This window comes from Canis aureus, chromosome 33, assembly GCF_053574225.1.
Source record: "Canis aureus isolate CA01 chromosome 33, VMU_Caureus_v.1.0, whole genome shotgun sequence".
NCBI lineage: Eukaryota > Metazoa > Chordata > Mammalia > Carnivora > Canidae > Canis > Canis aureus.
The window spans coordinates 20,632,585-20,647,210 of record NC_135643.1 but is presented as its reverse complement, the minus strand read 5'-3'; the positions used below and the strand labels follow the sequence as shown (position 1 = coordinate 20,647,210).

Below are 14,626 nucleotides of genomic sequence, written 5' to 3'. Positions count from 1 at the left end.
TTTAGACCAGGAAAACATTTTTGGCAAGAGCAGGTTGCTCTTAGTCAACTGCCTTGGCTGTTTCTTTTCTTTTTTAAAATTTTATTTATTTGAGACAGAGAGAGCATGCACACACAAGCAGGGAGGAGGGTCAGAGGAAGAGAGGGAGAAGCAGGCTCTGCTGAGAAGGGAACCTGATACAGCACTGGATCCCTGTGATCACGTCCTGAGCCAAAGGCAGATGCTTAACCAACTGAGCCACCTAGGCACTCTACCTTGACTGTTTTGATATCCTGCCCTGTCTACACTTTCTGCATCTACAACACTGTCAACCCTGTCAATTTGATCACACACTAAACCTGCCTTTAAACTTGTGATTTTTAGTAGAGAGCCTGAAGTTTCCTGGTTTTCTTTTTTTGGAAGGATTATGTGTGGTTTAGATCACTAAAACTTTGTTAGGTTAGGAAATAAAATATAAGCAAACAGTAGGTATATGAAGATCTCAAATATTTGACTATGAAAAAACCCCACAATCTTAATTTTTTGCCTATGAGCTATTTCTTAAACTTACTCATAGATAAGTAAGATGTTTTACTTTTGTCTGATGTTTAGACTTTGTTTCATATATCCATTCTAGTTGAATACATGACCCCTTGGTAAATGATGTGTTACTGTAAAACAAGATATGTGTTAAAGTGTAAACCAAGTAGACCTTGCTTTCATCTTTGAAGTATGGAAAAAAAAGACCATGAGGATTATGAATTAGAAAATATGAATGTGAAATTATGCTCTGTTAGTATTAGATGTGGATGTTAAACAGTAACTTAATTTCTCTGAGCTTTTTGATTTATAAAATGAGAGTTATGAAAATTCTTCCTTCACAGAATTGTATAAGAAATGAGATAATGCATGTGAAAACATTATCTTACTGTATTTAAGATGTTACATATATTAATTGTTTCTTTTTGAAGAAATCCATATTTACTTTTCTAATGTAGCATTCTAAGATTATTTGAGTGAAGGAAGCAGCCTGACATGTACTTCATCTTTGTATACTGTTTTTGAGGATAGAAATTGTGATAGTGGGCAAGCCCAGGTGGCTCAGCGGTTTAGCGCCGCCTTCAGCCCAGGGTATGATCCTGGAGACCCGGGATCGAGTCCCACATCAGGCTCCCTGCATGGAGCCTGCTTCTCCCTCTGCCTGTGTCTCTGCCTCTCTCTCTCTCTCTCTGTATCTCTCATGAATAAATAAATAAAATATGTAAAAAAAAAAAAAAGAAATTGTGATAGCTACATCACTACCTTTATATGAACAGAACTGCTGTATTTCAAAATGTGATTATGTTGTTGCTGTATTTAGAATTATACTTTGACTTGGCCTAATTTTAAATTATTTGAATGGTCCTATTCTTTTTCTTAAAAAAAAATTCACATTGAATTTTTTACTGAATATTTTAGATTTGTCAGCCTAAAAGGAACATCTTTTCACTCTAAGAGTAGCTGTTGGGGTAGTGTATGTATATGTTGTGTGCAGCATATTCCCATTTACATTATCTGTTAAGCATTGCCAGGTAATTTCAGTGAAGGTCAATCTTCTGACTCTAGTGAACTCATTTGCTGTAAGAGTAAATAGTCTATTTGTGACTTAAGCAACAATAGATTGTTTTAAACATCTATATAGAAAGTGAAACAATAATGATATTGTTTATAAAGTGTAGAAACTCCTTCAAACTTAAACAATTACTTTATATTAAATAGTATTTCTAATAGTTTTATTTATATGAAAATGTAAATTTTTAAAAGTTGTGTACTTTCATTTTTCAGTTGTATATTTACTTTTTATATGTAAAAATTTTCCTAAGAAACAAATTATAGATGTATTAGATTTTTAAATAATTAATTCTTTATTTTATAATAGAATTAGATTTAGAGTAGAGTTGCAAGGATAGTAGTTTCCCCCTCACCCAGTTTCCCTTGTTAACATCTCACATTCCTATGGTGTTTTCAGAACACGCACTTTTGATCCTTTCTGTAAGTCCATTTTCAGGATTTGTATCAGAGGATCATCTTTAACAATTATTTTCTTTTATTCTTTTTAAAATTAAATATTTTATTTTAATTCCAGTATAGTTAACATACAGAGTTATGTTAATTTCAGGTGTACAATATAGGGATTCAGCAATTCTGTACATTTCTCAGTGCTCATCATAATAAGTGTACTCTTAATATCCTTTACCTATTTTACCCATCCCTCTACCCACCTCCCCTCTAGTAACCATCAGCTTGTTCTCTACAGTTAAGAGTCTGTTTCTTGGTTTGTGTCTCTCTTTTTTTCCTTTATTCATTTGTTTCATTTCTTAAATTCCACATAGGAGTGAAATCAAGTGATATTTGTCTTTCTCTGACTGATTTTGTTTAGTATACTGTCTAGCTCCATCCAAGTCATTGCAAATTACAAGATTTCATTCTTTTTTATGGCTGAGTAATATTCCATTATATGTATGTGTGTGTATGGATATATATATATATCCACCCACCACATCTTCTTTGTCTACTCATCTATTTTTTTTTGTAAGTTGCAAATAACTTTTTTTTAATTGGAGTTCAATTTGCCAACATATAGCATATCACCCAGTCCTCATCCCACCAAGTGCCCCCCTCAGTGCCTGTCACCCAGTCACCCCAACCCCCCGCCCACCTTCCTTTCCACTACCCCTTGTTCATTTCCCAGAGTTAGGAGTCTCTCATGTTCTGTCACCCTCTCTGATATTTCCCACTCATTTCCTCTCCTTTCCTCTTTATTCCCTTTCACTATTTTTTATATTCCCCAAGTGAATGAGACCATATAATGATTGTCCTTCTCCGATTGACTTACTTCACTCAGCATAATACAATCCAGTTCCATCCACGTTGAAGCAAATGGTATTTGTCGTTTCTAATGGCTGAATAATATTGCATTGTATACATAGACCACATCTTCTTTATCCATTCATCTTTTGATGGACACCGAGGCTCCTTCCACAGTTTGGCTATTGTGGACATTGCTGCTATAAACATTGGGGTGCAGGTGTCCAGACGTTTCACTGCATCTGTATCTTTGGGGTAAATCCCCAGTAGTACATTTGCTGGGTCGTAGGGTAGCTCTATTTTTAACTCTTTGAGGAACCTCCACAGTTTTCCAGAGTGGCTGCACCAGGTCACATTCCCACCAACAGTGCAAGAAGAGTATTCCCCTTTCTCCACATCCTCTCCAACATTTGTTGTTTCCTGTCTTGTTAATTTTCTCACCATTCTCACTGGCGTGAGGTGGTATCTCACTGTGGTTTTGGTTTGTATTTCCCTAATGTCTACTCATCTGTTGATGGACATTTGGGCTGTTTCCATAATTCGGCTATTGTAAATAATGCTTCAATAAACATAGAGGTGTATGTATCCCTTTGAATTAGTGTTTTTGTATTTTTTGGATAAATACCCAATAGTGAAATTACTGGATCACAGAGTGGTTCTATTTTTAACTTTTTAATAACTTCCATCTCCATATTAGTTTCCAGGATGGCTATACCAGTTTGTGTTCCCATCAACAGTGCATGATGGTTCTTTTTTCTCCACGTCTTCGCCAATACCTGTTGTTTCTTGTATTGTTGATTTTAGCCATTCTGATAGGTGGTATCTCATTGCAGCTTTGATTTACATTTTCCTGCTGATGTGATGTTGAGCATCTTTTCATGTGTCTTTTGGCTATCTATATTTCTTCTTTTCAGAAATGTCTGTTCATATATTCTTCCCATTTTATTGGATTATTTGTTTTTTGAGTATTGAGTATTAGTTTTTTTCATATACTTAGGATACTAATAACCCCTTATCAGATAACCATTTACAAATATCTTCTCCCATTCCATAGGTTGCATTTTAGTTTTGTTGATTGTTTTGCTGTGGCAAATATTTTTATTTTGATCTAGTCCCAGTCATTAATTTTTGTTTTTGTTTCCTTTGCCTCAAGAGACATAACCTGAAAAATGTTGCTATGGTTGTGTTCTCTTCTAGGATTTTTATGGTTTCAGGTTTCACGTTTAGATCTTTCATCCACTTTGGGATTGTTTTTGTGTATAGTATAAGAAAATAGTCCAGTTTCATTTTTTTTTTTTTTGCAGATAGCTGTCCAGTTTTTCCAATACCATTTGTTTTATTTTTTAATTTTTAAAAAAGATTTTTATTTATTTATTCATGAGAGACACACACACACAGAGGCAGAGACACAGGCCGAGGGAGAAGCAGGCTCCGTGCCGGGAGCCTGATGTGGAACTCAATCCTGGGACTCCAGGATCATACCTTGGGCCGAAGGCAGGTGCTAAACTGCTGAGCCATCCAGGGGTCCCCATCCAGCACCATTTATTGAAGAGACTTTTTCCCATTGTATATCCTATTCTGCTTTGTCAAAGATTAATTGACCATATAATTTTGGGTTTATTTCTGGGTTTTCTGTTGATCTTTGTGTCTGTTTTGTGCCTGTACTGTATTGTTTTGATTACTACAGTTTTTTAATACAACTTGAAGTCTTGGATTTGTCATACCTCCAGTTTTGTTTTTGTCTTTTTTTCTAGATTGCTTTGGCTATTTGGGGTCTTTATGGTCTTTTTCTTACAAATTTTAAGGGTATTCATTCCAGTTCTTTGAAAAATGCTGTTTGTATTTTGATTGGGATTGCATTAAATCTGTAGGTTGCTTTGGGTAGTATAGATATTTTAACAGTATTTGTTCTTCCTATCCATGAGCATGGAATGTCTTTCCCTTTCTTTGTGTCACCTTCAATTGCTTTCATCAGTATAGTTTTCAGAGTACAGATCTTTTACCTCTTGGTAAATTTATTCCTAGGTATCTTATTTTTTGGCGTAGTTGTAAATGGGACTGTTTCTTAATTTCTTTGTTGCTTCATTATTAGCGTATAGAAAAGCAACAAATTTCTGTACATTGATTTTATATCCTGTGACTTTCCTGAATTCATTGATCAGTTCCAGTAGTTTTTTGGTGGAGTTTTTAGGATTTTCTGTATAGAATATTGGATCACCTGTAAATCATGAAAGTTTTGCTTCTTTACTGATTTGGATGCCTTTTATTTCATTCTGTTGTCTAATTTCTGTGGCTAGGACTTCTAGTACTATGTTGAATAAAAGTGGTGAGAGTGGACATTCTTGTCTTAGTCTTGACTGAAGAGGAAGACCTCTCAATTTTCCCCATTGAGTATGATGTTAGTTGTGAATTTTTCATATAAGGCCTTTATTATGTTGAAGTATGTTACCTCTAGACCTACTTTGTTGAGGGTTTTTATCATGAATGTATGTTGTACTTTGTCAAATGATTCTTCTGGATCTGTGGAATTGATCATCCTCTTACTGATGTGAGGTATCCTGTTGCTTGATTTGTGACTATTGAACCACTCTTGCATCCCAGGAATAAATTCCACTTGTTTGTGGTGAATGATTGTTGGATTCAGTTGGTTAGTATTTTGTTGAAGATTTTTGCATTTTTATTCATCAGACATACTAGCCATAGTTCTTTTTTGGGGCTGTCTTTATCAGATCTTGGTATCAGGGTAATACTGGCCTTGTAGAATGGTTGTATTAAATTTTATTTGAGTTTAGGTATAACATAATACAAATTTTATTCTGAAAAATAATTGAATAAATTATGATTTTTTGAATGTCATCTATTTTTCAGAAAGTGAAATGCCATCTCTATGAATTTTTTTAATGGGTATATAAATATTTCAGGATTCATCTCTATAAGCGAACATTCTTTTTGCAATCTGAGGTAAAATAATTATATTTCAGAGCAGATAATGACAGTAATATTTTTTAAAGTAACATTTTAGAGAGATTAACATTGATAAGTAAGTTATATATAAATTTACCTAAAGATTTTTATGCTTTAGGAAAATATTAACATTTTTGTTTCATGTATAATAGCATTGCCACATCACAATATGAAAGTGATATCTTGTGATTTAATCAGTCAAGGAATTTAGGAGGAATTAACTTCTCAAAAGTGCTAGCAAGGTTATTTTAAAAAGCGGAGTCTAATAAATAATAGTAATATTTTCTAAAGAGTGAGTATGTAAGAGAAAGTGAAAGCAATGTCCTGATAAGACTAATGAGGATGTGAAATACTCATCTTTGCTTTTCAAACTAAACCTTATGGGTCATCAATCAGTGAAGAGTGGCAGGTAGTGACCATTAGGTGGATTCATTAACACCCTGCAGCCTGCTTGTACAGGGTGACCCACATTTGTCTTCATTAGAAGTTTCTTAGTTGCCAGTAGTGAACAGATGGGTCATTATTGCCAACATTGCCCTCTGGGCCTACCTGGAGGACATGCAAAGTCATTCTATACAGGATACATATCCACATTTACGTAATAGGTGTGAGCAAAATGTTTTGAGTAATGGTGATATATTAAGATACTTTTAACCAAAAAGCTGCCCTTACAAATATTGATTCATATTTGTAAACAGTTTATGCAAAATTATTATTTTGGAGGAGAGGGAAATCATTTAAATGTAACTTATTAATATCTGTGAAAACTAGGATATGATTGAGTTATAAATCAGGCATAACTTGACAAATTTTCATTCAGATTATTTGACTCTAAGAGTATATTGAAAGCCTTTAGTGGAAACTAATATGTAATAGATATAGTTATTATATCATAAAGATTTATATCATAAAGATTTATATTATAAAGATTTCCTTCCATTTACCCGGGTTAAGTTCAAATAAGATTGTACTTGGTAACATGTGATACTAAATTCTAAATTTAAGATATTAAAAGAAGAAGTTTGTATATTTAATTTATATACTTGATTTAAAGAACAGGAAGATAATGTTTGATCTTAAAATGTGTAAATTTAGCATTTAACGTATCTTTAAAGAGAGTGTTATCTTCAATGGCAGCAAGCACTTTTGTAAGGGCAGATTAATTACATTTGTTGTAATATCCTGGGTGTAAGTGATGGGGAGATATTGACTGTGCACTTTTGTTTCTGCACTCCTGCTTCTCTTTTTATCTACTGAGATGCCTTTGTTCATGAATGTTCAGAGTCACTGCAAATGTAGGCTACCTACATACTCAGAACATTGAATCAGGAAAACTTTTATGAAATGGTTACTCTTCATAGAATCCTATGAAGCAGTATTTTATTTTATTTTTATTTAATTTAATTTAATTTTTATTTTTAAAGATTTTATTTATTCTTGAGAGACAGAGAGAGAGAGAGAGAGAGAGAGTCAGAGACACAGGCAGAGGGAGAAGCAGGCTCCATGCTGGGAGCCTGATGTGGGACTTGATCCTGGGACCCCAGGATCATGCCCTGGGCCAAAGGCAAGCACTAAACTGCTGAGCCACCCAGGGATCCCTGAAGCAGTTTTTAAATGTAGTGTACTTTATTTAGAAGTCTGGAAGTTGGAGATTTGGAATACTTAGTTATTCTAGGAATTAATTTTTTCCCTGAATTTGAACAGCTAGGTAGTGATGAATTGGGTTTCTTTTACCGAAGTCTCTAAGAGAAATTTATTATGAGGGCTTCTAAATGATACTAATAGTGATAATAATTGTGGACTAGTTTTTCCTTTAGAAGGGCATTCTTAGAAGATATTCTTTGCCCAGTGATTCAGACGAGGATATACTTAGAAACACAGTGGCCTACTTTTTGTTAAGAATTATATGTTTTCTTCATGAGTTTTTTTTTTTTTTTTCTTCACAGCGATTAACTTGCTTTACAATTGAGAGAAACAAAGATTTTTAAGGGTCGTGTTTGAAATGACCTTTAAGCTCTAAATCTGAGATAAAATTTATTTCAAGGAAACTGTTGTATTAAGTTTTAATTTTTGAAGGGAGCAAAGGGAATAAAAGAATTAGGAGTATGCTGTGGGGCACTCAGACTGATTTTCACTGAAATAACTAAAAGTTACAGAAGGTCATTAGAATAATATGGAAAGTTTAGTCCTGTGTATTAGTTTGCTAGAGCAGCCATAACAAAAAAGTAGAATGGATGGCTAAAATAACAGAATTTATTTTCTCACAGTTTTGGAGGCTAAAAGTCCAAAAACAAGGGTTAGCAGATTTGTTGTCTTCTGAGAGGTCTATCCTTGGCTTACAGATGTTCATCTTATTGCTGTGTCCTTAAAGAATCTTTTCTTTGTACATGTGCATCCCTGGTATCTCTTCCTCTGCTAATAAGGACACCAGTCCTATTGGATCAGGGCCCTATTCTTACGGCCTTAATTACCTCTTTAAAGGCCATGTCTCCAAAAATAGTCATACTGGTGTTAAGGTTTCCATAAATGAGATTTGGGATGATGTAGTTAGTTCATTCCATAACTTCCTCTGAGAGTAGGAATATTTAATATTAATATATTAATATTAACATTTAATATTTTTGATTTAAGTTTTATTATATTTTATTGGTACTCCTTGATATTGAGGATTTATCAATAAAATATAACTTTACTATTTTTATCTTGTGTGATATTTTATTTTATTTTATTTTATTTTTTTGATATTTTAAAAAATAGTTCTGTAGATACAGCAGCACTTTTTTTTGTTTATTTTTTCTCTTCGTTTATCACTTAGATTGTGAGGCAGTGGCTCTCAAATTTCTTGCACCTCTTTATAGTGTTAAATGATTGTGAAATCTAAAGAACCTTTTTGTTTTATATGTATTAAATATCTTCTATTTTATATCAAAGATATTAAATATCTTATATTTTATATATTTATGTTGAAGTAAAGTTGACATACAATATTATATTAGTTTTAGGTATACAACATAGTAATTTGACAATTCTATATATTATGCAGTGCTCACCATGGTAAGTGTTGTTAGCCATCTGTCACCACACAAAGTTATTACAAAATTATTGTTGACTATATTCCCTGTGCTGCACTTTTCATCCCTGTGACTCATTTCATAACTGGAAGTTTGTACCTTTTAATCTCCTTTACCTATTTTGTTTATCCCCCTACTCTCCTCCCCTCTGACAACCACCAGTTTTTGTTTGTGTGTGGGTATGTATGTGTATGTTTGTTTGCTTGTTTGTTTTTTAGATTCCACATATAAGTGAAATAATTTAGTAATTATCTTTCTCTGACTTGTTTCACTTAGCATATCTTTTAGGTCTATCCATGTTGTCGCAAATGGCAAGATTTCATTCTTTTTTATGGTTAAGTAATATGCCATTGTGTGTGTGTGTGTGTACACATCTTCTTTATCCATTTATCTATTGATGGATACTTGGGTTGCTTCCATATCTTGGCTATTGCAAATAATGCTACAATAAACATAGGGATGCATATATCTTTGTGAATTGGTAATTTTTTTGAGGGGTAAATATCCAGTAGTAAAATTACTACATTGTATGGTATTTGTTTTTATTTTTTCAAAGAACTTCTGCATACAGTTTTTCACAGTGGCTACACCAATATGCATGCTCAGCAAACGTACATTCCTTTTTCCCTACATCTTTATCAACAGTTGTTATTGCTTGTCTTTTTGATAGTAGCCATTCTGATTGGCATGAGGTGATCCTTCATTGTGGTTTTAATTTGCGTTTCTCTGATAATTAGTGATGTTGAGCATCTTTTTATGTTTGTGTTGGCCATCTGTATGTCTTCTTTGGAAAAATGTCTATTAAAATACTCTATTTTTAAATTAGGTTATTTGGGGGTTTTATTTGGTTTTGAGTTGTATGAGTTCTTTATATATTTTGGATAGTACCTTATTCGATATCATTTACAAATATTTTCTCTCATTCACTACGTTGCCTTTTCATTTTGTTGATGGTTTCCTTTGCTATGCAAAAGCTTTCTAGTTTTGTGTAGTCCTAGTAGTTTTTTTTTTTTTTTTTTTTTTTGCTTTTGTTTCCCTTGCCTGAGGATATACATCAGAAAAAAGTTGCCATGGCTGAGGTACAAGAAATTACTGCCTAGGTTTTCTTTTAGGGAGCCTACTACTTTCAGGTCTCACATATAGTCTTTAATCCATTTTGAGTTTGTGTATGGTCCAAGAAAGTGATCCAGTTTCATTCTTTTGCGTGTGGCTGTTCAGTTTTTCCAGCATCGTTTGTTGAGCAGAGTGTCTTTTCCCTATTGATATTTTTGCCTTTTTTGTTGTAGATAAATTGACTCTATAAGTGTGGTTTTACTTCTGGGCTCTCTATTCTATGCCATTGATCTCTGCATCTATTTTTATGTTAGTACCATAATCTTTTGATTACTATAGCTTTGTCGGGTATCTTGAAATCAGGAATTGTGATATATCCCGCCTTGTCCTACTTTTTCAGGATTGCTTTTGTTTTTTTGTAGTTCCATACAAATTTTAGGATTACTTGCCAAAGAACTTTTATTTAGGTGGGTTATGTTTATTGATACTTGTTATATTAACAATTAAACTTGAGGATTATTTAAAATATTAGCATATATTCATATATAGTCATATATTCATGGGAGAGTGAGAATAAATAGGCAAATAGAATCTTAGTATTTTTAGAGTGAATGTATCTCTCCCAAATTCATGTTGATACCTAATATCCAATATGATGCCATTGGAGGTGAGGCCTTTGGAAGGTGATAAGGATATGAGGATAGAGCCCTTATGAATGGGATTTTTAACCCTTATGAAAGTGACCATAGTCAGCTCCTTTATCCCTTCCACTAAGTGTAGACACAGTGAGAAAATGGTTGTCTATGAACTAGGACGTGGATCTTTGTCATACACCAAATCTTGGACTTCATAGTCTCCATAGCTGTGGCAGATACACTTCTGTTGTTTAAACCTCCCTCAGTTTATGGTAATTTGTGATACTAACCTAAACAGACTAAGACAGTAGTACTATGAAAATGATTTGATGTTGAAGATTCACTGAAAGGATGTAATGGACTCCCCAGGGGTCATGTGAACAAGCTGAGAACCTTGACTGTATGTAGAGTCTTTGATGTTATTAATAACATTATTTTGTTTGTTGATTAAATACCTAGATCAGAGAATCTTTAACATGTTAACAAATGGTTAGTAGCAAAAATTCTATGACCATACATATCACAAAGTTGTATGTTTTAATATATATATAGATTTTAATAGAAATATTTTTAGTTAATAAGGTACAATTGTATCCTTTCTTTAAACACACAGTGTCCTTGTAATTGGGAATGAGAATAGATTTTTTAACTATGCCTTTTAAAATTATAGTGACCTTTTTTAGATAATAGTGGCATTTGCAACTCTTATATCAAATGTCTTTCAACATTATACTGTCAGCAGTGAACATGAGGATTGACTGGTTTGAAATGGCAGTTTTAGGCAAAGACATAAACTTTGAAATACCCGTAACTACTTTTAATGTCAAAAATCACACATAGTCAATGTCAACATTTGTTTCAGTGGTTCTGAGATCTCTACAAATTTTTAAAATTACATTTAAGAAGCATCTTCTCACTTGAATTTGCATCAAATGCTCATATGGAAACAAACATTGACATTTTCAATTGTGATTAAAGACATGAGCCAGAAACAGTCACTATTTATGAGATTAAGGTTGTATAAATTTGAAGAAAAACTTAAAAGACTTCTGTTTTATAGATTAAATTCTCTGAGTTTTTTGTTTTACTTTCAGTTTTCTCATGTTAGATTATTTGGATGCTTTACCATTCATTTGTTTCTTTAATACCTTTTAAAATTGTATAGTCTTTCTTGCTTGAAGATTTTACAGGTGCTCCCAAAGGTTTCAAACTTTATAATTAAACTCTCAAGAAAAATATAAAACTTTAAGTGATGTTCTAAAAGATAGAGGGGCTTCTTTTCATAATCTACAGAATACATTCCTATTATTGACATTGGGTTTTATTATTAAATGACTCATTTTTTCTTCTCATTTAATACAATTGAGGCACATACTTCAGTCTTAAAAGGCACAGTGAATACCTCTGTTTCTGGCTATATTGGGGTAGCTTGTTATCAACCCAAATGTCCTGCTGAGAACAATTATAGAATAGATGAATTATATGGCTGCCAAATAGCTGAAGGCAGCAGAGAATAACCAAAGAAGATGGGACTTAAGGGATAGAGATTTCAGAGAGAAAGAGAAATGCATGGAGGTTAACCTGACATTTTCTGGAACTTTTTCCATCAAGGCATCTTTTGATTTGTAAGTGGCATAGGAAGAAAGGCTGAGATATTATGCAGAAATGGCTGGTACAAATCGTTCATCAGTCTCAAAGGTTAGGGAAATGAAAAATAGAAATTTAGGAATACCAAGGTAGTCAAGGCTTGAAAAGATTAGAGTACTGAATAAAGGAAACTGCAGATAAGCAATCCTGGCATTCTGTGGTGCTTTTCTATCAGAGGCATTTGTTGGTTTCTAAGGTGTGCAAGTAGGAAGCCAAGCATCCACATAAGAGGCATCTAAAAACCATAGCCTAGATTTGGCATTCTCATGTGGTAGGGGGACAGAAAATAGTGATGAAATATACTCAGAAGGAGTAGTAAGAGGGCCCTGGAAAACAGATTTTCAAGAATAAGGGCAAATAGGAAATAGATTAGCTTCCCCCAAAATTTAAACTCAGCATCAAAATCTCTCATTCCCGGATTGGCCCAAGATGATCTGTGTCTATTTTTTTTTTTAAAGATTTTATTTATTTATTCATGAGAGATTCAGAGAGAGAGGCAGAGACACAGGCAGAGGGAGAAGCAGGCTCCAGGCAGGGAGTCTGGCGTGGACTTGATCCCAGGACTCCAGGATCACACCCTGGGCCGAAGGCAGGCACTAAACTGCTGAGCCACCCAGGGATCCCTGATCTGTGTCTATTTAACTGCAAGACCCAAGAATGTTAAATCCTTTCTAGTGGAAGATAACATCATTCAATTTATACGTTTTCCTACAAATAATGTTTAGCATTCAATTACAATCCAAGAGGATCTCAGACCCTTTAGTTGATCAAAATATTTGACTTTTCAGCCTTCAAAATAATTATAATTAATATGTTCAAGAGTAAGGAATGTGCTGGAGATTTAAAAGAAAACCAGGTTTATTAAAAAAAATCAAATGGAGATTTTAGCACTAAACATACAATACATGAAATTAAGATCTCAATTGATAGGTTTAATAGAAGATTAGAACTAAGAGGACTCTGTCATTTTACTAAACCTTGAGCAGAAGAGAGGATTAGTAAACTTGGGGGCTAGTTCAGTAGAAAATATTCAGACTGAAAAACAATAAGAGGATGGAAGGTACAGAAAAGAGTACAAGAGGTATATGAAACATATGTGTAATTGGAATCCCAGGAAAGAAAAAAGAGAATGGGTTGATACAGTATATGAAAAGTTATTGGATGAGCATTTACCAAAAGTGACAAAAGACATCAACCTACAGATTAAATAATCTCTACAAACTTTGGGAAGAATAAAGACAAAGTAAATCACATCAAGACACTATGTTAAAATTGCTGAAAACTAGATACAAACAAGGAATTAAAAATGGTCAGAGAAAAAGACAGTACTTTCAAAGGAATAAAAATAATCTGCAGATGATTATTACAGAAATGATGGGGAGTTAGAGACAATGGAATAGTATTTTTAAAATTACAGAAGAAAATAGTTGCCAACTTAGCATTTTATAACCACAGGAAATATCCTTCAAAAAATGAAGGTGAAAGGAGTGCCTTGGTGGCTCAGTCAGTTAAGTGTCTGTGTTTGGCTCAAGTCATGATCCCAGGGACCTGGAATCCAGCCCTGGGTTGGGCTCCCTACTCAGTGGGGAATACGCTCTCTCCCTCCCCTTCTTCCCTCAGCTCCTGCTCTCTCTCTCTCACTCTGTATTCTCTCTGAAATAAATAAAATAAAAAAAAATGAAGGTGAAGTGAAGATATTTTCATCATCAATTACATAGTAGACACACACACACACACACACATATATATATATATATATATATATATAGAGAGAGAGAGAGAGAGAGAGAGAATATATCGGGAGTGGGGGAAGGGACAGAGGGAAAGAGAGAATATTAAGCAGTCTCCACACTCAGCTCAGAGCCTGATGCAGAGCTTAGCCTTACAACCCTGAGATCATGACCTGAGCTGAAATCAAGAGTTAGATGCTTAACTGACTATGCCACCCAGGCATCCCTATCATTAATTATATTTTAATAAAATAATCTAAAAAGTTATAACAGGCAAAGCAATATCAGTGAATGGATTATCTTTTGGGGCAGTGTTTTTCAGTGAGAGGTAGGAAAAAAGAGCATATCAGAATACACATACACAACATCCAGCACCTGCAAAATAAAAATCAAAATTCTGTAGAGGAGCATATACCTAAGGAGAGAGATTTATATTGTTTGAAGGAGCTTTGTCATTGATTCTGATATTCCTCTTCTTTGCCTTTATTCTAGAAGTTGATATTCTTTGTTTTAGGCAGTGATTTATGTGGTCTGTCTCCAAATTTTATTTGAAATTTATTTTAATTTATTTATAACAAAGAAAAGAATGCTTTAAGCTATGCATTGTCAAGTTTGTTTTGTATTTTATTATTAATTTCAATGTTATTTTTACATCAAGGTGTTTTTTGAACTAACAGTGTTAGGAACATTGCTAGGGTAT

At 33.7% G+C, this 14,626-nt stretch overlaps 1 protein-coding gene across 43 annotated transcripts in view; it reads left to right on the top strand.

Annotated features, from left to right (window-relative positions):
• The window catches only part of STPG2 (sperm tail PG-rich repeat containing 2), a 523,536-nt gene that overhangs the window by 57,548 nt on the left and 451,362 nt on the right, over positions 1–14,626 (top strand). The window lies entirely within an intron of this gene.